At 36.6% G+C, this 27,598-nt stretch overlaps 1 long non-coding RNA gene across 1 annotated transcript; it reads left to right on the forward strand.

Moving 5' to 3' along the window:
- The first annotated feature begins 20,390 nt into the window (after nucleotides 1-20,390).
- Nucleotides 20,391-26,874, forward strand: LOC118838738. The gene is made up of 4 exons (XR_005009599.1): nucleotides 20,391-20,545; nucleotides 20,910-21,398; nucleotides 22,030-22,132; nucleotides 25,994-26,874. It is a non-coding gene; the product is annotated as an uncharacterized LOC118838738 (long non-coding RNA).
- The last annotated feature ends 724 nt before the right edge of the window (nucleotides 26,875-27,598 follow it).

A 27,598-nucleotide genomic window follows, 5' to 3' on the forward strand; every position in this document is an offset into this window, starting at 1 on the left:
CAGCTAAGTCATTTACAGCTGATAATCATTCAATATTGCTGCTATTACTGTGTTCACTGTTCTAGTTTTACACACTTTACTTTGCATCAGTTCACATAAGTCTTTCCATGGTTTTGTTTTTTTCTGAGAGCATCCTGCTAATCATTTCTTATAGGACAAAGTATTCCATAACATCACATACCACAAATTGGTCAGCCATTGCCCACTTGATGGGCATCCTATGATTTTCCAATTCTTTGCCACCAATAAAGGAACTGCTATAAATATTTTTGTACGTATAGATCTTTTTCCTTTTTTAATCTCTTTTGGATACAGACCTAGTAGTGATATTGCTGGGTTAAAGGGTATGTATGGTTTAATAACCCTTTGGGCATTGTTTGAAATTGCTCTGCGGAAAGCTTGAATCAATTCACAACTTGCCCAATAAGGTTCCATTTCCCTACATCCCCTCTAACATTTCTCATTTTCGTTTCCTGTCATATTAGCCAATCTAATAAGTGCAGGGTGGTACTTCAAGTTTGTTTTAATTTGCATTTCTCTAGTCAACAGCTATTTAGATATTTTTTTTTCCTGTGACTATAGATAGGTTTGATTACTTTGTCAGAAAAGTATCTTCTTGGCAATACAAGATTCAAAGACAACTCCAAAGGACTCATGATGGAGACAGCCTTCTACATCCAGAGAAAGAACTATGGAGTCTGAGTGCAGATTGAGGCAAACTGTTTGCTCTCCTTTTTTCTTTTTTTTCTCTTTTGTTTGTTTTTTTGTTTTTGTTTTTGTTTCTTCTTTCTCATGATTCATTCCACTGGTCATAATTCTTCTTTACAACTTGACTAGTGTGTAAATAAGTTTAATGCAAAGTTATATGTAGAAGATATATTGGATTCCATGCTGTCTGGTGGAGGAGTGGGGAGAGGGAAGAAGAAAATCTGGAACTCAAAATCATGCAGAACTGAGTGTTGTAAACTAAAAAAAGTCTTAATTAAAAAAAAGAAAAGATCTTCACATCCTTTGACCATTTATCAACTGAGCAATGGTTATTTTTCTAAATTTGATGCCATTCCCTATATATTTGAGAAATGAGGACTTTATCAGAGTTACTTGCTATAATTTTTTCACAGTTATGATTACTATCTGTGTATTTCCTTCCATCCTATTCCCCCCATTTATCCTACTCTTTCTCTTCTTTCATATGACCCATCTTCCAAAATATTTTACTTTTGACTACCACCTCTGCCCTCCTTTCCATCACCCCCTTTTCTTTTTATTCCTTTCCTACTTTCCTGTAGGATGAGATATATTTCTATACCCAAGTGACTGTATATTATTCCCTCTTTGAGCCCATTCCAATGAAAGTGTGGTTCAAGTGCTCACACTTACTTCCTTTACCTTCCCCTCCATTGTAAAAACTCTTTTATGCCTCTTTTATGTGAGATAATTTAACACATTCTATCTCTTCCTTCCACTTAATGTATTCTTCTTGCTCATCCTTTTCTTCAGATATCGTCTCATCGTATTCAACTAACACCCGTGCACTCTGTCTATGTATACTCCTTCTGTCTTAATGAGAAAATTCTTAAGAGTCTTTCCATGTAGCAATGTAAACAGTTTAACCTCATTGAATTCCTTAAGATCTCCCTTTTCTGTTACCTTTTCATCCTTCTCTTGAGTCTGGCATTTGAAAGTCAAAGTTTCTATTTAGCTTTAGGGTTTTTTAATCATAAGTGCTTGGAAGTCCTCTCTTTCATTGAATATCTGTCTTTTTCTCTGAAATATTATACTCTGTTTTGCCAGGTAGGTGACTCTTGGTTGTGATTCTAATGCCTTTGCCCTCTCGAATATCATATTCGTAGGAACCGCTAAATCTTGTGTTATCCTAACTGTACCTCCACAATGTTGGAATTGTTTCTTTCTGGACACTTGCCATATTTTCTCCTTGACTTGGGAGCTCTGGAATTTAGCTATAGTATTCCTGGGAGTTTTCGTTTTGGAATCTCTTTCAAGAGGTTCTGTGAATTCTTTCAATTTCCATTGTACCCTCTTTTTCTGTAATATCAGGGCAATTTTATTCAATCATTTCTTTCAAGATGATGCACAGCCTCTGTTTTTGATCATGGCTGTCAGGTGGTCTAATAATTCTTAAATTATTTCTACTCAATCTATTTTCCAAGTCACTTGTTTTTCCAAGAAGCTATTTCACATTTTCTTCTATTTTTCTTACTTTTAATTTGATTTTTTTTTTTTTTGCTTCTTGATGTCTCATGGAGTCATTAGCTTTCACAAAACCAATTCTAATTTTTAAAGAATTATTTTCTTCATTGAGCTTTTATACCTCTTTTTTTCCATTTGGCCAATTCTACTTTTAAAGGAGCTATTGTCTTTATTGTATTTTTGTGTATCTTTTCCCATTTTACCAATTCTGCTTTTTAAGGTGTTCTTTTTGTTTGTTTCTTTTTTTGTTTTTTGTTTTTTTAAAAATTTATTTAATGTATTTAGTTTTCAGCATTGATTTTCACAAAAGTTTGAATTACAAATTATTTTCCCATTTCTGCCCTCCCCCCACTCCAAGATGGCGTATATTCTGGTTGCCCCATTCCCCAGTCAGCCCTACCATCTGTCACCTCACTCCCCTTCTATCCCCCTTTCCCTTCTTCTCTTGTAGGGCAAGATAAATTTCTTTGCCCCATTGTCTGTGTATCTTATTTCCTAGTTGCATGAAAAAGCTTTTTTTGGGTGTTGTTGTTTTTGAACATCTGTTTTTAAATCTTTGAATTTCAAATTCTCTCCCCTCTTCCCTCCCCACCCACCCTCCCTAAGAAGGCAAGCAATTCAACATAGGCCACATGCGTATCATTATGTAAAACCCTTCCACAATACTCATGTTGTGAAAGATTAACTATGTTTTGCTCCTTCCTAACTTATCCCTCTTTATTGAATTTTCTCCCTTGACCCTGTCCCTTTTCAAAAATGTTTGTTTTTATTACCTCCTCCCCCCTGTCTGCCCTCTCTTTTATCATCCCCCCTTTTTTATCTTCTTCCACCTTCTTTCCTGTGGGGTAGGATACCCAATTGAGTGTGTATAGTATTCTCTCCTCAGGTCAAATCTGATGAGAGCAAGATTCACTCATTCCTCCTCACCTGCCCCCTCTTCCCTTCCTACAGAACCACTTTTTCTTGCCACTTTTATGTGAGATAATTTACCCCATTCTATCTCTCCCTTTCTCCCTCTCTCAATATATTCCTCTTATCCCTTAAATTGATTTTATTTTTTTAGATATCATCCCTTCATATTCAACTCACCCTGTGCCCTTTGTGTATATATATACATATATATACATATATATGTATATATATACACCTACATATATACATACATAAACACACACATATGTATATATATGTGTACACATATATATTTGCATATTCCTTTCAGCTACTATGATATTGAGGTCTCATGAATCATACACATCATCTTTCTATGTAGGAATGTAAACAAAACAGTTCAACTTTAGTAAGTCCCTTATTATTTCTCTTTCTTGGTTACCTTTTCATGCTTCTCTTGATTCTTGTGTTTGAAAGTCAGATTTTCTATTCAGCTCTGGTCTTTTCACTGAGAAAGAAAGCCCTCTATTTTATTGAAAATCCATATTTTACCTTGGAGCATGATACTCAGTTTTGCTGGGTAGGTTCTTGGTTTTAATCTTAGCTCCATTGACCTCTGGAACATCGTATTCCAAGCCCTTTGATCTCTTAATGTAGAAGCTGCCAGATCTTCGGTTATTCTGATTGTGTTTCCACAATACTCAAATTGTTTCTTTCTGGCTGTTTGCAGTATTTTCTCCTTGACCTGGGAGCTCTGGAATTTGGTGACAATGTTCCTAGGAGATTTCTTTTTGGAATCTATTTGTGGAGGCGATTTGTGGATTCTTTCAATTTCTATTTTACCCTCTGGCTCTAGAATATCAGGGCAATTCTCCTTGATAATTTCTTGAAAGATGATACCTGGCTCTTTTTTTGATCATTGCTTTCAGGTAATCCAATAATTTTTAAATTCCCTCCCCTGGATCTATTTTCTAGGTCAGTGGTTTTTCCAATGAGATATTTCACATTGTCTTCCATTTTTTCATTCCTTTGGTTCTGTTTTATAATATCTTGATTTCTTATAAAGTCACTAGCTTCCACTTGCTCCAGTCTCATTTTTAAGGTAGTATTTTCTTCAGTGGTCTTTTGGACTTCCTTTTCCATTTGGCTAATTCTGCCTTTCAAGGCATTCTTCTCCTCATTGGCTTTTTGGAGCTCTTTTCCCACTTGAGTTAGTCTATTTTTTAAAGTGTTGTTTTCTTCAATATTTTTTTCAGTATTTTTTGGGTCTCCTTTAGCAAGTCATTGACTTGGTTTTCATGGTTTTCTTGCATCATTCTCATTTCTCTTCCCATTTTTCCTCTACTTCTCTAACTTGCTTTTCCGACTCCTTTTTGAGGTCTTCCATGGCCTGAGACCAGTTCATGTTTTTCTTGGAGGCTTTTGGTGTAGGCTCTTGGACTTTGTTGACTTCTTCAGGCCATATGTTTTGGTCTTCTTTGTCACCAAAGAAGGATTCCAAAGTCTGAGACTGAATCTGGGTGTGTTTTTGCTGCCTGGCCATGTTCCCAGCCAACTTACTTGACCCTTGAGTTTTTCGTCGGGGTATGACTGCTTGTAGAGCAAAGAGTACTTTGTTCCAAGCTTGAGGGGATGTGCCATTGATTGCAGAGCTATTTCTATACAGCCAGCTCTGCCACCCCAGCACTCCTCCTTCCTCAAGAACCACCAACCTGGACCTGACACAAATCTTCAGCAGGTTCTGCACTCCTGCTCTGATCCACAACTTAATTCCTCCCACTACTTGGGCCTGGGGCCGGAAGTAACTGCAGCTGTAGTTCTGTAGCTGCACCACCCCCGCTGCCCCTGGGGTGGTGGCTGAACCACTAACTCTTTTCACTCTGTCCCCCACAGCTTTTCCCACTAGCCTTCTCTGTTGTCTTTGGTGTTTGTGGGTTGAGAAGTCTGGTAATTGCTGCAGCTCACTGATTCAGGGTGCTAGGGCCTGTCCTGCCCGGCTCCTGGTCTGGTTGGTCCTGCTGCCTCCCATGCTGAGCTCTGCTCCCCTCCACTCCGTGCATGATAGACCTCATCCAGCGACCATCCAGGCTGTCCTGGGCTGGATCCCTGCTTCCCTCTGCTATTTTGTGGGTTCTGCAGTTCTAGAATTTGTTCAGAGCCATTTTTATAGGTTTTTGGAGGGATGTGGTGGGGAGCTCATGCAAGTCCCTGCTTTCCAGCCACCATCTTGGCTCCACCCCCGGAAGTCTAAGGTGTTCTTTTTTATTGTATTTTTGTGCTTCCTTTACCATTTGGCCTATTTTGTTTGTTTTTTTTTTAATTTTTTTTTAGTATTTTTTGCACCTCCTTTACTAAGCTTTTAACTGTTTTTTCAAAATTTTCTTGCATCACTGTCATTTCTTTTTCCAGTTTTCACCTGCCTCTTCCAGGAATTCTTTTTGGACCTAAGACCAATTCACATTTCTCTTTGAGCCTTTGTATATAGTACCTCTGACTGTTGTCTCCTTCTGAGTTTGTTATTTGATCTTCTCTGTCACCATAGCAATTTTCTATTGTCAAAAATCTTTTTTTTTGTTCTTTGCCATTTTTTCGAGCCTATTTCTTGACTTTTAGCTTCATATTAAAATTCAGTTCTGCTCCCAGGTTGGAGGGGACACTGTCCTGACCATTATGCTTTTTTGGAAAGCTGGTTTTTTAGCTAGTTTTGGGGGTCTGTAAGCTTTCAGTTCTTGTAGGATAATATGATCTAAGGAGAGACGTGTTTACTATTTTCCTGGCATATGCTCCAGTTCATGAGTAATCCCAAGCACTCTTTTCTGCCCTTGATCTGTGACCAGGGTCCATATTGTCCTGTGGCCACAAGTTCTGATGTACCAGCACTCATCTTTACCCTGGGACTGTGACCTAGGACTGTAACCCAGATATGAATATGGATAGTACAAAAGAATCCAAATCCAGTGCCAGCAAAGGGACACAAGGAATCTACTTCTGACCAGTTTTCTGACCACCTTGCCATATGTAGGCTGAGAGTTCTGGAAATAGTCACTACAGCTGCTGATTCAGTCACCCCCAAGGTCTGTTGATTAGTTTCCTGTAGCATTGTCAGTACTGACACAGCAAGCACTGGGCTGTGTTCCATTTTTACTTTAGTGTGACAGATCTTTCCTGATAACCTTCTAAGTTGTCTTAGAATGGAAAATTGTTTCATTCTGTCCTTTTGTGAGTTCTGAAGCTCCAGAATTTATTTTGAGGCATTATTTAAAGCTGTTTGGAAGGAAAATTGGGAGAGCTCAGGCAAGTCCCTGCTGTTTCTGGACTAACTTGGCTCTCTCTTACTGTGCCCCCCCCCCCACCGTGAGTACTTTTACAGCATATATTAAATTACCTTAAAATAGAATCCCTAAGATCTCCCAATCATATACCTAAAGCCTCATTCACCTATATCCTGTGTAACAAGTTGATTACTTTGAGAAGTATTAATTGAGCATTTATTTTATTCAGCATATTATTCCCTCTTTGAGCCAATTAAAAAGAAAATAAAGTTCAAGTGCTCCCACCTACCTCCTTTACTTTCCCCTCCATTGTAAAACTCTTTTGTGTGAGATAATTTACCCCATTCTATCTCTCCTTTCCACCTTCTCCAAATACATTCCTCTTTCTCATCACTCATCCACTAGCCTATGCACCTCAGTGTGCAAAGGAAGACATACTTTCCATCATCAAAGAGTTTTCACTCAGCAAATATTTTAAAGAAACTATTACTTTCATGTTGCAATACAAGAAACTTGAGAGGGAACCAAAATAAATAAGATACTCATAATCAATTTAACAGGGAAGATACACACAAAATAGGATATGAGTAAGAGAGGTAAAAGGAAAGTTCCATGAAAAGTCTAAGGGAGAGATTCCATCAGTCATGGTGAGTTAGGAAAGACATTATGGAAGAACTAATATTTGATACTTGTCTTAAAGGATGTGTGTCTTGGTTGTGTATTTCAGCAAACAAGGATGAAGAGATAAAAAATTTTAGGTGAATAAAGACACAAAAGCAAAATGGCATGGAAGTTATTCCAGAAGTTATGACTAACTCAGTTGGCTTAATTGCAGCATTCATCATATTATTATAAATCTGAGCTGGACAGATAGATTCAACACAGAATGTGGATCACCCTGACTGGCAGCCTAAGGAGCTTAAACTTCATCAATAGATAATGGAGAGCCAATGCAAGTTTCTGAGTAATGAAATGAGCCTAGCAGTTTGTAAAATACACTGAAATGGAGGGATCTTGGAGGGAAAGAGAACACTTAGAAAGCTATTTGACAAGTCCAGGGGACAGATAAATGAGGTCTGGAACTTGGGTGGACATAGGGGAAAGGAAAGAAAGGGGTAGATAAAAGATTCATTTCAGGGATAAAATCAAAAGAAATTGGTTGCTCAATTGGAGGTAAGAAAAGAGGCAAAGAGAGAGATCAAAAATCAATTCAAGATTCAGGGGACAGGTAGAGAAGAAGAGTATTGATTCTTTGATAAAAAATAAAATCTGTAGAAGAAGCAATTTTAGAAAAAGTGGCATAATATACAATGTTAAAAAATGACTTTGATGCGCCAGTGAGACAACTTGGTAGAAATGTACATATATTGGAAATTCAGGTCTACATTTCCTGAGAGAAGGAATGGCTTGAAATATAGATTTGAGAGTAATCTCAAGTTCCTGGTTTCCTCTCTATTCAATTCAATAAACTCCATTAATTTCCTATTCTGTGTGAGGCACCAAATTAGGAGCTGGATATACAAATTAAAAGGGTGGGAATCTATTGATTACCCTATCCCACTTAAAAGAAATTACCTTTGTTAGGTGAAGACATTTCTTAATTGAATCAATCAGTCAAAAATAGGTGTCAACAAGGCCTTACTCTTCCATGAATCAATCAAAAATATTTCAATTAGGTTGTATAAGGAAATCTCTTCTGATTGGGCAAAGAACTTGATCCTGAATAATTTATATAAAACTAAAAACTATCTCAGAATCAGAGAGATTTCAAGTTTGTGGTAATGGATGTAACTGTAAATGGAGGTGAGTTCCTTGTTATTATTGATTTAAATGCTAATAAATCTGCATGTAGTATTTTTATATTTATTTAATATAAATAGATCAAAGGATTTAACATACAGAAAAATGAGTAGCTATTATTGGGAAAGGCAATTTCTCAATCTTAATAAATATTTGACAAACTGGTTGGAGTTCTTTGCTTAGCTTAGCTTATTAAAAGATACGTTGGGGCTGGAGCCAAGATGGCAGAGTAAAAGTAGGGACTTGCTTGCACTCTTCCCCAAACCCCTCCAAATACCTGTAAAAAATGACTCTAAATAAATTCTAGAGCAGCAGAACCTACAAAATAACAGAACAAAACAGATTTCCACCCCAAGACAACCCAGAAGGTTAACAGGAAAGGTCTATTGCACCAGTCTGAGAAAAGAACACAGTCCAGCATTGGCTGTGCTGGCACAGGTGAAGCCCTGGCAAACTTGGAGCAGGATTCAGGTCACTGAATCACTGGCAGCTGTGGTGGTTACTGGACTTCTTAACCCACTAATGCCAAAGACAACTCAGAAAGTCAGTAGGAAAGGTCTGTCAGACCTGGGTGAGAGAGGATCATGGTCAGATCCCAGCCCTGGGGTGGGGTAGTAAAAGTGGCTGCTTCTGGAGCTCTCTGCTCACAGACAGTAGGGGGTGGGGATCAAGTGGATGATCAGAAGGGGATTGCAGTCCTGAGCTTGGGAGAGTACAACCTCTACACTGGAAGCAGAGTCCTACCTTAACAAAGAGCTAAAAAGTCAAGTAATTGGCTGGGAAAATGAGCAAACAGTGGGGAAAATATCAGACTATAGAATCTTATTTTGGTGACATAGAAGATCAAAACATACAACCAGAAGAAGACAACAAAGTCAAAGCACCCACATCAAAAGACTCCAAGAAAAATATGAATTGGTTACAGGCTATGGAAGAGCTCAAGAAGGATTTGGAAAAGCAAGTAAGAGAAGTAGAGGAAAAATTGGGAAGAGAAATGAGTGGTGCAAGAAAATCCTGAAAAATGAGTCAATAGCTTGCTAAAGGGGACCCAAAAATACTGAAGAAAACAACACCTTAAAAAATAGACTAGCCCAAATGGCAAAAGAGATCCAAAAAGCCAATGAGGAGAAGAATGCCCTAAAAAGCAGAATTGGCCAAACAGAAAAGGAGGTCCAAAAGACCACTGAAGAAAATAATTCCTTAAAAATTAGAATGGAGGGAAAGGAAGCTAATGGCTTTATGAGAAATCAAGAAATTATAAAACAAAACCAAAAGAAGGAAAAAAATCTCCTGTCTCCTTTGACTTATCATCTAAGAGGTTATAGGGGGTCTGTATATATGACTATTAATTGCTCAAAGTTTTAAAAATAAATGCTAAAAGTTGTTTTTACATGCAACTGGGAAATAAGATATATAGGCAATGGGGTATAGAAATCTATCTTGCCCTAAAGGAAAATAGATGGGAAGGGGATAAGGGGGGGTTGTGATAGAAGAAAGGGCAGTTTGGGGGATGGGGTAATGAGAATCCACACCATTTTGGGGTGGGGGAAGGGAAGAGATAGGGAAAAAATTTGGAACTAAAAGTCTTGTGGAAGTTAATATTGAAAATTAAAAATCAATTAATTAATAAAAACAAAAAATGAGAGAGATATTTAAATTTTTAGCAATTAATGATCATATATCCAAATATAACTCAGAAAGACAAAAGTAAATGTGTCTCTGAAGATTCACGTATGGAACACAATTTGCCACTTCCTTGTTTGTTGTTGTGGTTTGGTCCTTTTCATTCATATGCAACTCTTCCTGACCTCATTTTGGAGTTTTCTTTGCAAAGATACTAGAGTGGTTTGCCATTTTCTTCTCCAGTGTATTTTACAGATGACAAAACTAAGGCGAACAGGTTAAATGATTTCCCCAGGACCACACAGCTAGTAAGTGTCAGAGGCCAGATTTGAGCTCAGGGAGGTGACTCTTCCTAGTATTCTATCCACTATACCACCTAGATGTAAATGATTATGAATCATCCTGGGTGTTAAGTTCTGTAGCAATCAATTTAGAAAATATGGATGTCAAATGAAGGTTCAATTTTAAAAGTCAGTGTTTTCGACATTTAGCTCTTCCTATCTAATTAGCAGGCTAAAAGCTACACCAGTGTGTGAATGTATAAGGACATAGTGACAGAAGGAAGAGGAGGAGGAGGAGGAGAACAGGGAAGGAAGAGAGGGAGAGAGAGAAGAATACAGAAAGAAATTTTAAAAAGGAAAGAAATCCAATTGAAGCTAGCAACAACAAATAAAGTAAATAGCTCCGATTTCCATTAGTAAAAATTTTAAATTATCTCAGATGATAAGTCACAGTAGGCCATTGTCTCCAGGCCAAACTAGAAGAGCTCTTAACCTATATTGAGTTAACAGAAAAAGAACCTATTTGGGGAGACAATGAATTCCTGGTGTGAGCAAGTTCCTTTTAAAAATATAATTATTTTAAAACTTCCTATTTCTGTTGCAGGAACCACCATTCTTCCAGGCTCCCATATTCAAATTCTTGATATTATCATTTCTTCCTCATTCTTCCTCACATCTCATAACCAATTGTGCCCATTTTTTTCTGGTTTGTTTTGTTTTGTTTTTACCAAGAATATCCTTCACCTAAGACCTCTACTCACACAACTACCACCTTGGATAAAGCCTCAATCCATTCTGGTCTAGATTATTATAACTTCCAAAGTGCCACAATCCTCTCCTCATTTTCATCTATCCTACACACTGTTGCCAAAGCAATTTTCCTCAAACAAAATCTATTTCACTCTCCTACTCAATAAATTCCAGTAACTTCCTATTAAATCAAGAATAAAATATAAACTCCTTTGTTTAGTTTCTGAAGTCCCTCACAACTTTGCTTTGACTTGTATTGTCATCATCACTGGGCATTACTCTCATTATGAATACTCTTATTCCTTCTCACATTCTGCAATCTGTCTCCATCTCCTGTTTCCAAGCCTTTGTGCCAGCTCTCCCCCATTCTTAAACTGTAATGCCTCCTCCCCTCTGTCTTTTACCTTCAGTATCATCATTTGCATGATGCTTTTCCTGGTACCCTTAACTCCTGGTGTTCTTTTCCTCAAATTACTTTACATATAACTTTGTATTGATCTGAAGTTATTCTTTTAAAATCATTGTATCTATATGTGTATATATTTATACATGTCCATATGTGTAGTGTTATTATATGCACGAATATGTAAAAACATATGCATATATGTGTGAATAAACATACTTAATATATACATGTGGGTATATGTTTATCTTTGCTGCATACCTCATTAATGTGTAAGCTTCTTGAGGGTAGGGATTGTTTCATTCATTTTATTAGTACAATGCCTAGACTACAATAATTGATTAATGCTTGTTGATTGATTAATATCATTAAAGAATAACATCAACAACAAGAGAGGAGCTGAGGAGTTGGGTCCAATGGTATCTTGAATTTAAAACACAATATTATAGATACAACTTTAATGTTTCTACAAGATTTGTATATGGTTAAAAATATCTTTATAAGTCTGGTTATAGAAATCTGAGTTCATAAAAACTACAACTGTGGTAGAGTGACTATGGTATTTTATGTCTAATCGAGAACAAGGAAAAACTAAATAGTGCTTTTTTTCATTGGACACCAGAATGTCATAACAGCAAAACTTGCCCAATTTCTCCATCACAATAAGAGAAAACATTGTGGTTTTATGTGGCTTTCCCAAGGTTATAGAGGATTTCTGTAAAAGTGATATTTAATTTTTAAGAAAGGGTTCGAAAGGAATGCATCTAATAGTTCATAAGCATTGATTGCTACATTATATATTTCCAAATGCTTTTTCATTGAAACTCCCCAAGGTCTTACCCTGATTCATCTTAATGCCTTAGAAGTAACTTTGGTTTCTTAATGGCTATGCCAGTGAACCACAAGAATTTTAAGAGCTTTTGGAGGTCTTGCCATGCTTAAATGGTTTCAGCAACATTCACCCAAACAGACTGAAGTCTTCTTTCCAAGACCACCCTAGTTAAGTATGCAGATTTCCAATATGAGTGGATAGTTACATGGCAGCAAGGAAGAAGAGGAACTTACTAGTTGTGGTACTGGGCAAAATACTTAACCTCTGTCTGCCTCAGTTTCCTCACCTTGAAAATGAGGATAATAATAGTTGCCATCTCCCAGGGCTGTGAGGATAAAATGGAATAATATTTGTAAAATGCTTTGTGAAACTTAGAACACTATATAAATGCTAGCTATATTTATTTTTATTATTATGTAAAGTGAATGAAAATATTTTCTTATTGTCCTAACATCAGAAGAAATGAGAAAAATGTCCCTTGGTCCTGTTCAGTGCCCTTCTATCTCTGCAATGATGGTGACAGACCAGCAGAAAAAGGGGACAGGGGTCCTAAAATCATCAGATTCAGATTATCTATAAACTTTAACTTTGCTTTTGGGTGCTTTTAAGATGACATCTTTTTCCAGTGACTAACAAGTGGACATGCTACTAGAGAAACTGAATTGTATCAATCTTAACCTTCTTGGTTAAATTAAACTAGAAGAAAGAAGGAGGTTGTCATTAAATGGAAGAATAATTCAAAGGTTCTCCTTCAATAGAAAAAATAAAGGAATTGCTAGAATTAGTTTTATTGAACATCTAAAGGTAACAACAATAAAAGACTCTGAGACATTTAGTCATATTATACTGCAGTGTTTGCAGTAAGTATTTATAAACGGCCCCCATAAAAAGTTGCAGGCTGTGCAGAAAAAACACCTCAAAACCATTATTTAGAGAAATTCTAATAAAAACTAGTAAGAGTCCAAATTAAATAAGCATATTATTTGATATTCAGTGACTTTAATAAATAGGTTGGAATAAATGACAATTTCAGTAAATATATGTGTGTATAAGTAAGTTATATACATATAATATATAGCACGTGAAAATCCAAATGAGGGATAAGGAATGAGAGTGACCGAAGGTTTGTAGAAGATATTGGTAGGTGATATGGAAGTAGTAATGGTGATAGCAAGATAGAGATGGAAATAAAATGGATACGGAATGAATATTTTGAAAAATAACCAAAAGGCACTAAACACAGAAAACACAGAATAGCAATATAAAAATGAAATAGATTATGTAATAGCTGATAAGAAATGACTTATTACTGACTTGTGCATCTTTTCCAAATCAGTTGTCTCCATATAGTCATATCAAAGCTGTGCTAGAACAAAGATAAAAATTAGTACAAAGCTGGAAGAAAGAATAAAAATGTGAAAAATATGTACTGTTCACCTTCAAACCACTCAATCCTAACTTATTCGGACATGTTTTAGAAGAAAAAGGAGATAATGATGATGGCTAACATTTATATTATACTTAAAAGTTTGCAGAGTACTTTATATTTTGATTCTTATAACAACTCTGTGAACTAGGTGTTGTTATTCCCTTTTTACAGATGAGGAAACTGAGGCTAAAAGCAGTTAAGTAGTTTGCTCAAGGTCACACAGTAAACATTTGGTATCTCAGACAAGATTCAAACACCAGTCTTTCTGACTCCAAGTCCAAAATCTATCCACTACCTCCCAGAAGAAATGACATACACATTGTCTATAATCATTTCATACACAAAGTCTTCTCAGCATAAATTAATTGCCATAAAAAGGAGGCAAAAGAATCTAAAACTGCCTTAGTCAGTGAACGTCCATCTTACTCACAAGTCAGAGAAATATGGCGGCTAAGGGCAATATAGAAAGAGAATGTAATCTTATTTAAAAAATCTCAGAGAAAGAAGGTTATTATAAACAATATTGGCTAATAAAGCAGAAGGAAGTAGTGTCAGGTAAAACCAGATTAAGGAAAGCTTAACAAGAGAGCCAAATAAACAAAATCCTCCCAAAGGCACTAAAAAATAAAAATAGAGGGATGATAAAACAGAAAAGATTTGCAATGACTCTTTTTTTCACAACAAACTTTTACCCCCATCAATGACAATACAGCCGCTACACTTGGACCCTAAAAGCACAGTACTAGGTCTTCTTACAGAAGAAGTGAGGACTGCAATCAAGAGAAAACATGTCGGTAAATCAGCTGGAAAACAGGCATATTGAGGACATTAGTTCTGTAGTTGAGACTATTATCAGAATGTTGAAGAATCATTTCAAAAGTTATCCAAAGGAGGACAAGATGTCAAAAGTTTGGAAAAATTCTTAAACTGTGCTAATACATCAAAAAACATGTGAAAGAGAATCAACTATTATTAACTTATATGCCTACTTTCCCATACTTCTTAAATTTTTAATGAAAACAATGTATACAAACACTGAGGATATACTCAAATCAGGAAATTATCAGGGAACAGGCTAATCTTTATCTTTACCATTACACAACTGACTCAACAGTATAGGGAATATCACCATGCTTATTGTTTGCTGATTTTTAAAAATTCATTGGATAAAGCAAAGAACCACCTTAAAGCTTCTCTTCTATACCTGTGCCTACCACTCATACATCAAAACTATTTAAAATTCCTTTAATATTAAACCATAGAGATAGCCATGATTAATTACTCTCTGATAATAGATGTTAGATAAAGCACGATACAGGGAAACATATGTTCACAAAAGGTATTGTCTACTGTCATATAGGAATTCCAATGCAAAGTCTAAGTTGAAAAATGATTCCCTATGAGTGGTGAGATCCTCCAGACACTTTTATTTGTAGGTGTAATTGTACTTATGGCATCAAGTCCTAGAACATGCAAAATTTGGTGGAAGACAACTACAACCACTTAAAAGAGTTGGCCCTGACCATACACATGCACTGCCTTTATCCATTGCATCCACTCAGTGTCATTCATTTAGATGGAAAACCTAGAGCATCTATCCAGTGCTATTTATATCTCCATGGGATAGTATAAATGGACAATGAGTTGGACCCATAATAAAACAAGTGGAGGGTGAAAAAGTTGGATTGCTGTTCAGAAATTGCAAAGCTCTTTTAAAGGCCCCCAACTCTGACTAGAATCAAAGACTCGTCTTTTTAATGCACTGTATATTAAGGCTGATCCTTTAATGTGTTTAATAACGTAACTATCAGCAGGCTCCTTATAAAGAAGTACATGATGCTACTATGTAATTCTTACACAGGTTTCCAATTTTTCTTTAACATGATAGTGTGTCCTTATCTCAAATATGCAGAATATGGTTACGAGAGGAGAATTTGATTTTTATTTTAATCACAAGATATAATCTAAGAGCAACACAAATCATAACTCATTATCAAGATTGTGAGTTTTATTTTCAGAGCTACATGGAATATTTTCAAGAAATCTAGATGATCCTGTGCTGAATTTGATGTCAAAAGTCCTGGCTTTAAATACCAGCTCTGCCAGTTACTACATGAAATCACAACTTCCATCAACCTCAGTTTTCCTATCTGTAAAATGGGAGGCCTGAGCTAAAGAAATGATCCCTAAGGTCTCTTCTAACTCCAAATCTGTGATCTAGGGAAGAGTAATTCCAAAGTTCAATAATTCCAACTAAATCAGAATATTGCTTTATTTATATTACTTGTGGTCACAAGAGTGACAAACTTTTCAGCACAAAGAAGAATACTATGGGAAGTTTCTCTCAAAGCTAAGCTGTCAAAGAAAAAAATCAAATAAAGTTATTAGACAAGATTAATGTAGGTATACAGAGTTGGAAAATTAATGAAGGCACACAAATTAGAAAAGATAATAGAGGTATACAAGTTGAAGTCATTGAGCCTCAGTAGCTGTGGGAGGCAGATTATTAGAATATTACGAGAAAAAGGTAAAATGTTAATGGAGCATTGATGGTAGCTAATAGTGCAAGTACTTCCATTATTCTGAAGAAAGCATACTCCCCAATGGGCAAGAACCACCAATAATTTCTTCAGATTTAAAAAGAACCACTACTCTGCACATATGATGGGTAGAATTTTGCAATATTACTAAGTTCTAGAAGTACAACAATAGGGTACTAAAGATCCTAAAACTATGTGTATAGTTGTATGGTGTGTCAACAACCTGGCTGGCAGCTTCTGTGGGGGTATAAGATTCACCCACAGCCAACACCCAGAAAGCTGCCAACAGCACAGGTTCTTTCGATCTGCTTAATTAAGGAAAGCAAGGTGAAGGGGTTGACAAGCTTACTTTTAATTCAAATATCATTCAGTTAGTTCAGGGGAAAAAAACCAGCACCCTGAACTTCAAAACAAAATGCAAATTACAGACATCAATAGACTTTGTCTGATTCAAGTCCCAACAGATAGTTACCACAGTTCAACAAAGTTTCAACATCCGGGTTTACAAGCTGGAGGGCTCCTTAGCTACAGCTGCCCGCAGTCTCCTCATCAACACCATCTCCAGAGCCCCGCACCAATAGCTCTGTCCTCTCTTCTTATAGGGCTTTAGACATCATCAGACATCATCTCAATCACCAGAGCTCAGGCTCTGGTGATTGGTTCTTGAGTTGGCCCCTCCCCTTAGGACCCTGGGATGTTCACATCCACATGGATTACATTAACACCTAATGGGGTTTGGGCCTGGGGCTTAGCACCTAGTAAAGCTCACTGAGATAAATTGAGTCACTCAAAGAAAACAAAGACAATTCTGGTTACATATGGTCATGATCGCACATGAAACTACAATGGTCATGACGCCCACCCTGTGCCATGTAACAAGGAAATTTGAAGAAGAACCAGCATAAAGCATGATATTAGGGAAAAGATGTGTTTCTTCTTTTATTTTTTAAATTTATTTTATTTTCAGTTCACGGAATAAAACAAGCATTTTAACACAGTAAAATAAATGAGATGATTGCACATGAAACTGCAAATCCACCTTCTACAATTTGCTGTTCCCTCCAAAGATACAACAAAGTTATCATACAATTTTCTTTTTTTCTTCCCTCCCACCCCTACCCTGGAGATGGCTACCATTAGACACAAATAGGTACAAACACATATGTATATACATGCATATATATGTAAAATTATTCTATACATACTTCAATTTATCAGTTCTTTCTCTGGATGCAGATAACATTCTTTATATGTCCTTTATTTTTAATTTGTGTATTTATAATAGTCAAAATGACTTAGTTACTCATAGTTGTGATTAAAACAATATCGCTGCTGCTGCACACAGCGTTCTGGTTCTGCTCACTTCTCTCTTCATCATTTTTGTCAAATCTTTCTATGTACGTGTGATAAATTTGCATATTACATACATGTGTATATATAAAACACATGATTTTTCAAAGGCAGAGGACTGATCATGTAGTAAAAACAAGGGATAGCTGGTGCTCCACTGGCATCCTTAGGAGAAAATAGAGATGGCCTCCAGTATGTTGAGTGATGGAAGTATGAGTTGACATAAACAAGAGCAACCAAGAATGGATAGATAAGTATTGATTTTAATCTGCATCATTGCAGGGACCGTCCACAACAATGAAATGACAGATCCATTGGAGTATTTTCTCATTGGAATTTTATAATGTACACACTCATAGACACGTGCACACACACACACACACACACACACACACATGTAAGATAGGTGGCCCACTAAATTACTTGTGACAGAAAAATTTATATACTTTGAAAGGAAGCATTTTTTTTTGGTGAAGAATAGGTAAAGCTTCATATGACCACAGATTGAAAAAAAATAAAAGAATATAAATTATTTTACTCTGATACATGCAATTCTAGTGATATTATGGTAATATGCTCAGTGAAAATCTTTTCAGTGCTTAGTGTAATAAGGTGGCTTTCTAATCCTTGGAAAGAAAGAATATAATGGATAGTTCTGTCAAAAAGATAAAGTAATGTAATTGATTGATGAGGCGAATCTCATCCATAAACAAAACTTTTGTTGGAGGTCAGGAAATTTGAGGGTAAAACTAGAGATCACTATAATTCTCATTTCCTTATTTGAATCAATTACATTTCTTTCCCACCACTATGCTTTTGAACTTCTTAAAAATATAAAGAATAGAATATTAAGAGAGGAATGGATTAATTATTTTGTAAAATTACAAGGTGAAGCTGTGTAATTTGGACTATATGTTCATAGATTTAGTGGTAGAAGGAATCCTGAATGACCTCTATCTCGACCTCATTTTATAGATGAAGGTCCTGAGCCCCAGATAGGGAACATAATTTGTCCAAAGTAAAAATGATGCTAAGTGGCAAATATATATTTAAACCAAGGTTGTCTTATTTCAAATCTGGCACACTTTCCACCACACCGTGGCAAATGAAGCATAATGAACTGATGTGTCCACAACACCAAGGAATTGGAAAACAAAAAACATGAAACTTAAGAAATGTTATATTTAGGCTAGGTAATATTGGTGCACTCCAAAACTCTTTTTCTATCTGTGCACGTTTTGTGGGAGGAGAAGCACCACAAAAGCAGAGCTCCTGTCACACACACACACACACACACACATATGTATATATATGTGTGTGTATATATATACACATATATGTATATATATATTTTTTACCTTAAATATAGCACTTTTCCCATAGTCAACACTCAAAAATATAATGAATTAACAAATAAGTGAATGAACAAAAATTACCTAATTTTCCTTAATTTATTATTAGGCTATCAAGAAAGAATTTTTCCAAGCTTCCTATTCAACTCACTCTCTCTTTTCAGCGACTATCTCTCTCAAGACAATAAAGATCTTAAGTTTACTACCCTCTGTGTGGAACACTGAGCCCCAGAAAACACAGAACTTAGTCTTTCAAAGCCCTTTTCTACTTTTCTGAGGTACAGAGTGAGTTGTTCGGGTAGTCAGTTTGGCAAATAAATGTCCAATGCCCCTTTCTCTATGGACCATACAAGAAACAAGAGCATTCAATATAATGACAAAAATATTTCATTAAAGTGTGTATAGCCTGGATGTGTCATGGACCCTTCCCCCACTCACAATCTGTGAACTAGCTCAATTACTTCCAACCTTCCCTTATACTAGCAAATGGTATTATGCCATACTGGTGCAACTCAACCTCTCAGACTCTCAGGGCTCTGTAAATAACCATGGTGTAGGGAAGATATCCTCTGCTGAAGAAGGACGAGCTACTAGTGAAAGCTATCTGAGTGATGTGAGATAAGGAGAAATAGAAAAGAGAGAAGTCTAGGAAAATGGCCTCAATCTTTTTCAATGACACAAGGCAAAGTTCTCACCTCAGAGGGTGGAAGAAGATGATCTTGAAAAATGATAAAAAGGTTTGAAAAGCCTCAGGTGAATGGAATAGTGGATTGATTAAGGAGGTGTAAAAGGATTGCCTTGCTCCATTGAGATCATGTGACATAACATTATATAAAATAGAGACAAATAGCTTTGTAATTTTCTCTCACTGTTTAAGGAACTTTTATTAAAGCAAGAATCTTATAATTCAAATTACATTTCCCTGCTCAGCTATCAATTCTGTTATCTAAAACAGTGGTGATATTCTGACCTCTTCCACAGCAAAATTAAAGAAAAGAATGCTTTAAATTTTTGTACTATGCAGAAAATTCTTTCCCCCTGGGCCTATAAAACATTAATTTGTTTTATGTATTTTATTATTTTGAGGGTTTTTATGTTTTTTCTTGTTTTTTTTTTGTTTTTAAATCAATAAGTAATCTAGGCCTAGCATTAAGTTTGCTAGACCTGGCATTTGCTTGGTACATCAGGTTCAAAGTTTCCTTTCTTTTTTATTTATTTTATATTTTGCAATGTTTTTTCACAATATTTAAGTTTTTCAGTGTTTAGATATTTTTCTTTGATGAAGCAGAGGTTTCATTTCATGTTCCCTGATCTTTTCTTTTAAACATTTGGAACTCCAGTGGCACTAACTTCTTTCCAAGCAGCTTCTTACTTTTGTAATTTTTAACAGCTTTATTCAGGAGCACATGTGTAGGACTAAAGTCAATGGAAGGTATGACTAACCTAAGGCTTAGGTTTTTCAGGGAAGGATAAAGCAGCAAGGGACTCAAAAGAGGAGGACAGTACAGAGTTCAATTGATTCGTGAAGAGAGATAAGGAAGAGGGCATAACCATATAGGGGTGACAGGCTTGGAAAGAACTGAGAGGTTGAGGGACCAGAGATTTTATGAGTGCAAAGAATAGAGTTTGGACTTAAAAGGCAAGGAGAAAGGTGAAACACCAACAGCTTATGATCAGATGAATTTTAAAGTCTGTGAACATTGAAGTGGAGTACTTGTGGGTAATGGCAAAATCAAGAGCTAAGGAATCAGGAGAATTATTGGTTTTGGAGTATGAAGAAGAGGATTTGGAATCATCAGGCTGAGGGAAAGGTAAAATGACAAGTGATCAGGTAATGAATGTTTGTGGTAGGTATGAACCCAACAATCCTTATATAATGTTCATGTGGTCTCCAAATAGTTGTTTGATTTATGATTTTGTCAGTTATATACTTTAACATTCTAAAAACAGTTAAGTGTAAAGGGACCACAATTTCTTGCAGGCTTCATTACCTGAATAATTTTTATTCCTTTAAACACATCCTCTAAATACATTTATTTAAGGAGAAGTTCTCTATCTGGTCTTCAGAACAGTCCGTATGTCTCTACTCAACATTTTTCCCAAGAAGTTGCTTCTTTACAAGTTGTTTTTAATAATTTTTTTCTTTCCAAAATGTCCTTTTTTCTCTCCTTTTAGCAACTAAACTATTCCCAGGTGAAAGGAAAAGAACCTTACATATTAACAGGTAAGTAACGAGGCAATCAGGCAAATCTTCCTGAGATGTTTGAGAAACTTCTTCAAAGTGTAGGTGGTAAGGAAATTGCCAATCATTTGAAAATCCTTTGAGTTTGTTCTTAGTGGCTTGAATGGAGTAGCTACTACATGCTGCCGTCTCTTTCTCAAGGAAGTAAATATTCTGGGGTCCAGTTCTCCAAGTGTGGTTGTAGCACCAGCATCTCTGCTTCAGTAGACCATGGCCCATGATATTTCATTAACTCTGGCTCACAGCTGCTCAGGAATACCTTGGTATGCCCCTTTCTATGAGTTATGTCACCTTTTCTTTAATCTCTTCTCCAAATGACTCTCTTTTCTTCCTTTTTCTGAATTCATGTCTCCTGATATAATCCCTAAATCCAATAACAAGGATCGCAATGGATTCCATTCTTCATCTTCTTCCAGACAATAGTAAGTTTCTTGTTCTGTCATTAGGGTACTTGAAATCATGCTGGAAAGACCCAGCAATATAAGATGCATCTATTATACTTAGATATTAAAATCAGTTGATTACATGACTTGAGTCAAAAAGACCTCTTCAGATGTTTGCTACCTGTGTAGTTCTGGCCAAGTTACTTTACTTTTCAGTTTGTTTCCTCACCTATAAAGTGGAAATAACAGCTAGGAACCACCTGTAGCAACAATGAAGCTAGCAGCTGCTGTGGCTATGTAAGACCAACACCAGCACACAGTGGGGCTGCTAGCACAGATTCTTTGATCTGCTTTTCTAAGGAAAGCAACTTTAAGGGGTTTACAATCTCACTTTAATCAAACATACATATATCATTCACTTAGTTCAGGAAGAAAAGCCAGCACCCTGAACTTCAGAAAAAATACAAACAGAGCAAATAACACATCAACAGACAGGCTTCTAGCTATCTGGCCAAAACTATACATACATAGTTACCAGAGTGAGAAGCACCAACATCTGGGTTTTCAAATCCTGGGAAGCTCCTTAACAGCTACCCGGAGTCTCCACACCAACACTCTTCCAATGTGTGAGCCCCAAGCAAAATGCTAACATCAGCATATTCTTTTTCAGGGTCAGAGTGCTTCATGCCTCTCAAGGGTTCCACACCTCTCTATGACCTAACTAGCAAAAGGGCGTGGGCCTTCCCACAAACAAAGGCAAGACTCAGTCAAAGGTAGGTGATTGCCTTAGTGCTGAGAAGCACTCCATAACAAAAGACCACAAAAAGTCCCACTTTGCTTGCCATTACACCACCTCACAAGGTTGCTTTGAAAATCAAATGAAACAATCTCTGTAAAGTACTTTGCAATCTTGAAAACACTATATAAATGTTCGCTGATGTTATTATATGTGTAAAACACTGTCATGGGCAGCTAGGTGGCACAGTGCTGTGTCTGGAATCAGTAAGGCCCATCTTCCTGAATTCAAATCTAGCCTCAGACACTTTCTACTTGAGGGACCCTGGGCAAGCCACTTAATTCTGTTTGCGTCAGTTTATCTATAAAATGAGCTAGAGAAAGAATTGGCTAAGCACTCCACTATCTGTGCCAAGAACACCCAAAATAGGGTCATGAAGAGTCAGACATGATTGAAACAACTGAAAAACATACAATACCACTTCCTTTTATTTTTCCTGTAACTGTTTCTAAACTTGAAAATAATTTTGAATTCCATATGGTGTCCCATAATTTGGATGTTCAAGAATTGGAGAGCAAATTTATATTTAACCTATATATGATTAATAATATCTCTTCTCAGCCTTCACCTTTCCAGAATTCTCATGCATTCTTTCATTACTCATCACGATGAGAATACAGATTTACTAAATCACAGAACCAATGATTCTGTGTTTCTGGTTTCCATCTCTATCTAATTAGTCAAGCTATTAGCTCAGCATGCCAATTTTTGGCCTTCCAGTTGACCATTTGTGGTCCCATGGCATGCCATAGGTAAGTTAAGCCATTCATTGTTTTCCTGTCACCTTTGTGACACAACCCATTTGATAGCTTTGACTTTATAGGTTATCTTCTGTGAATGTGTCTTTCACCTCAAAATCTTCTATGGAGTTCATTTGCCACATGCTGCTATAGGAAGGTTTTGTCCTTTCCAGAATATAAGCTGCAGATATATGGAGTCTCACTTTATACAATAGATGTGTTCTCCATAGGTTGTGCATAAATCACACTTTCGTAAATTGAATACTCAAGGAGATCTCATTAAAGGAACACAGAGTTTAGCCTTTTGTGAAACAATTTATCAGCCTGTAATTTATTTACTCTGTAAATTCAGGTAATTTTCTACATGCACTGCCAATTTACAGATGTCTTCCCTGACAGACACACACCCCAGTTATTAATGTTTTTCCCTTTCTGTCAAACAAATTATATTGTATTTATTCTTCCCAAGAAGCTGTTTAGGTTAGAACAGATAGAAAGCCAACTTTGGGGCAGATCTCTTTACAAAAGCTGCTTCTGTAACATACTCTCCGTGTGACCCCAAGGCAAGGCCTTTAGCCTCTCAGTTTCCTACTGAACTTTCTAAGCCCATAGGTTGCAGAGAATGGACCAGTCTGCATTGGTTGAGGGAATTCCCTCATCTGGGAGCTCTCTATAATGATGAAATCATAGAATCTCTATTCCTATCTTACATTAAATGTGTATACATATATGATATATACATATATGTATAAATACACATGTATGTGTGTGTGTATCAGTAAGACAAGATTTATAACATTGAGGATGACCATGAACATGCCTGTATGGTTCAGAATCGCAAAGTATGAAAAACTCTCTAGGCAGAGGAAGTATAACATTTATTTAGGCACCAAAGAATCAAATCCCAGGACCAGTAATTCCAATCTGATAGCACAGTAATTGTATTCCAGAATCAGTAAGCCCACCTCAATACAGTAACAAGGAGATTAACATTAAAACTGATGGGCATCACAAAGGTATGGGCCTGCCTCTCTTAACTGGCCCCGCCTGAGGCCTACTGAATAGGTGGGAAAGATCTTCAGTCACATTGTCACCACAGCACGTGTGTTATTCACTTATATGAACATGTCGCCTTCCCTCACTAAGAGAAAATGGATTCATAGGTTCTTAGTAAATGCTTGTTACATCGAATTGAATCAGAGCATTTACCAATGACCAATAAGAGAAGAAAAAGGAACTGGAGGGATTAGAATAGGCAATGAGGAAACAAAACTATCATTCTTTGCAGATAATATGATGATATAGAGAACCCTATAGAATCAACTAAAAAAACTATTTGACATCATTAACTTTAGCAAAGTTGCAGTATATAAAATAAACCCACATAAATCCTCGGCATTCCTATATATTACTAACAAAGCCCAACAGCAAGAGATAGGGAGAAATTCCATTTAAAGTTACTGTAGACACTATGAAATATTTGGGAGTCTACATGCCAAGACAAACCCAGGAACTATATGAACACAATTACAAAACACTTTTCTCACAAATGAAGTCAGATCTAACCAACTGGAAAAATATTAATTGCTCATGGGTAGGCCAAGCCAATATAATAGAAATGGCATATCTACCTAAATTAATTTACTTATTTATTGTATTACCAATCAAACTATCATTTACCAATGACCTGTGCATGCCATCACTGTGCAACCTCTGCCGCTCTAGTGCAATATCTCCCCACTAGTCCAGGAGCAAATATGAAAATATTTATAGTAAATTGAATTCCACAAGCATTCATTAGGGCCCCACTATGTGCAATGAACTGTGCTAGGTACTAAGGATACCAAAACAACAAAAATATAGGCTCTAACTCTAAGGAATAACTTGGTACATATAAAGAATCTATGGCCTCAAAATAGAAGAAACAGAGGAGCTGTGAAAATCAAGAACAGCTTAGGGTATCTGACCCCTGTGGTGGACATCTGCCCAAAAATATTTTCCCATATGACTTTATGTGTAGACATATACACATTTACTTTTAGGTTGTTATGCTCTCCAAACCTCTACTGACAAGAAATTCATCTGAGTTAATAAACATCTTCTTTTACAACTATAGATCTCTCTGGGAGAATTAAAGTATATCAGTCATTCAACATATTATTGTGAATTATGTGGCCAGTTGTGTTGACTTTTGTCTTGCCACTGGATTTCAACGACTGTGGAGGAGAAAGTGAGGCTGATGACTTTATACGGCTCTGCTTCCCTTGAATCCAACTTGTGTACAAGTCAAGACATTACTTTGTGATGCCCTTGGTCTTCTTTGGGAATGACAGATGAGCAAGCTTTCTCAGCTTGGTATCACACTGGGGAAAGTAATGTAATTGAAGTGAACAAGATTTGAGCTCATATCATACTTCAGACACTTACTAGATGTGTGCTCCCTCAGTAGCCTCAGTTTCCTAATCTTTAAAGTAAGGGGACTGTATTTGTTAGCCTCCAAGGTGTCTTCTGGCTCTAAATCTATAATCCTATGATCTTAATACCTGCACTGAAAAACTAGGGGTAGGGAGAAGCTGGAAGGAAAAAAAGTTTGAAACTTGGAACACTGTGGGTACTAGGACAGACCTGGGAAGAGGTGCCACAATGAAGATCCTCAGATTGCTTAAGGATACTAGATGCCTCAAGTTTCATGAAAAAGTTAATTGCAAAAAGACAGAATACCAAAGACAAATATTTCCTAATCACAAAAGAAAGAGTATGGATCAACCAAAGGGTTAAAAGAAAATGCTCGTCCTTCTGGGACTTGCCTCAATGTCTTATCTCTAGGTCGTGTACCTTGATGGCAGCCACCACTGAACAGTGATCTGAAGTGATCCATTTTGCAGTGATTCTCTGAAAATACCACCCAAACCAAAGGCTTAAAATAGCAAAGCATGTCAAATATGATCTAGTCTAATCTCCTCATTCTACAGATGAAGAAACTGAGGCCTCAGAGAAGCTGTGAACTGTCTGAAGCTATAGAGGTAGGAAGTGGAAGAGTAAAAATTTGAACCCAAGTCCTCTGACTGCCTAGAATAATGAAACCTTTTTGTGTGCAGTTATTTTCTTCCCTGATGCCTGCCGCTGCTCTACCCTTCAAGCCAAACCTTTGAAGATCGTGCCTGAGAGGAGCTGGGCCACTTACCTCAGCACTTCCTGGGACTGTGCTGTTTCATCTGGACCTGACCATTTTCTACCCTAAAATTATGCACATCCTTTCCCCGTGTTCATCTCCCTTTCCATCTCTTGCTCTAAAAACTAATGAAATTATCATCATTATCATTGCCTTTGAAAAAAAAAGGATGTCAATTGACTGACCCATTGTTCTACTCACCATCTTTGTGACTTCCCACACCCAATAATTCCATTTCTTGGTTTCAATTCCCATGCATATGTGTTTCTCCTCCATTGGAATGTAAGCTTCTTGAGGGCAGAGATGATCTGGCTTTTGTATTTGTATCCCCAGCACTTAGCAGATTTCAAAGGCCATCTATATAAAACTAAACCTGGGCTGAAATCCCAACAATGTAACAGACAAATAGCCATTCTGCCTTTGATTGAAGACCTCCAATGAAGAGGACATTGCTCTCTCCTGAGACATCCCACTGTATTTTAAGATAGCTCTAAACATGCGTTTTTAACCTGGGGTCCATGAACTTGTAATGTATATATATACATATATGTACATATATGTATATATATACACAACTGAATTGCAATGACTGATTTCCTTTGTCATATTGTGTATTTTACAAACTTAAAAATATTCTGAAAAAGGTTTTTTTTATCCTTTGCAAGAATGTCAACATGATCCATGTCATAAGAAATGTTAAAAACTCTTAAATTTTACCATTCTGACACACAAAAACTTTGGAATACAGCTATTTTGTAAACTGAAGATTGTATTATAATTTCTTAAAATTTCACCATGTGGTGTGAAATAAAGGACTGATCATAATGAAATGTGGGTTGATCATGGAATGTTTCCTGGAAGAGGTAACTCTTAAGCTAGATTTGAAAATGTTAAAGGAGTACAATTATATCAGACAGCAAAAAGATAGAACTAACTACATCACAAAGAAAGGGCAAAATAGGATTTTCTTGAATGAACCAGGAAGCTGACATTAGTGGAAAAGAAGAAATTGATTGAAAAGTAGGGGTGTGAATCAAAAGAAACTTTGAAGATTATGTGGAACAGTATAAATTTGATAAGATAAGCTAAAGGGAAGCAATGCAATTTCTTCAGCGGCAGAATGGCTAAAGAATCATTACCGATGAACCTCAGAGTAGCAGAAAGAAGAGGAGAAATATTGCAGATAATTAGATTTCATTAGAGAATCTTTGTTGGTATGGCACTACTTTTGAGATGGTGGAAAAGTAGATGAGGATAGCTTCTGTTGCCTTTAGGGATTTTCAGGAATCTGTCAACTATCAATCACCAGCAGATAAGCAGACCTTTGACAGCTCAAAAAAAGGTAAGAGGTCCAGGATAAATATATGAAGCCTCAGTCAGTAGCCCCCAGTGCCTGAGCTCATAACTTAGTGAATAGGGATGCCAGCAAGTCAGTTTGCTACAGCTGTTCACACAGAACATTAGTCATAAAGGGTACCAACAAAAAGAAAAGGCTGAGGATCTTGCCTCTAGCAAGTATACAGGGAAAGGA

This window comes from Trichosurus vulpecula, chromosome 2, assembly GCF_011100635.1.
Source record: "Trichosurus vulpecula isolate mTriVul1 chromosome 2, mTriVul1.pri, whole genome shotgun sequence".
Lineage (NCBI taxonomy): Eukaryota > Metazoa > Chordata > Mammalia > Diprotodontia > Phalangeridae > Trichosurus > Trichosurus vulpecula.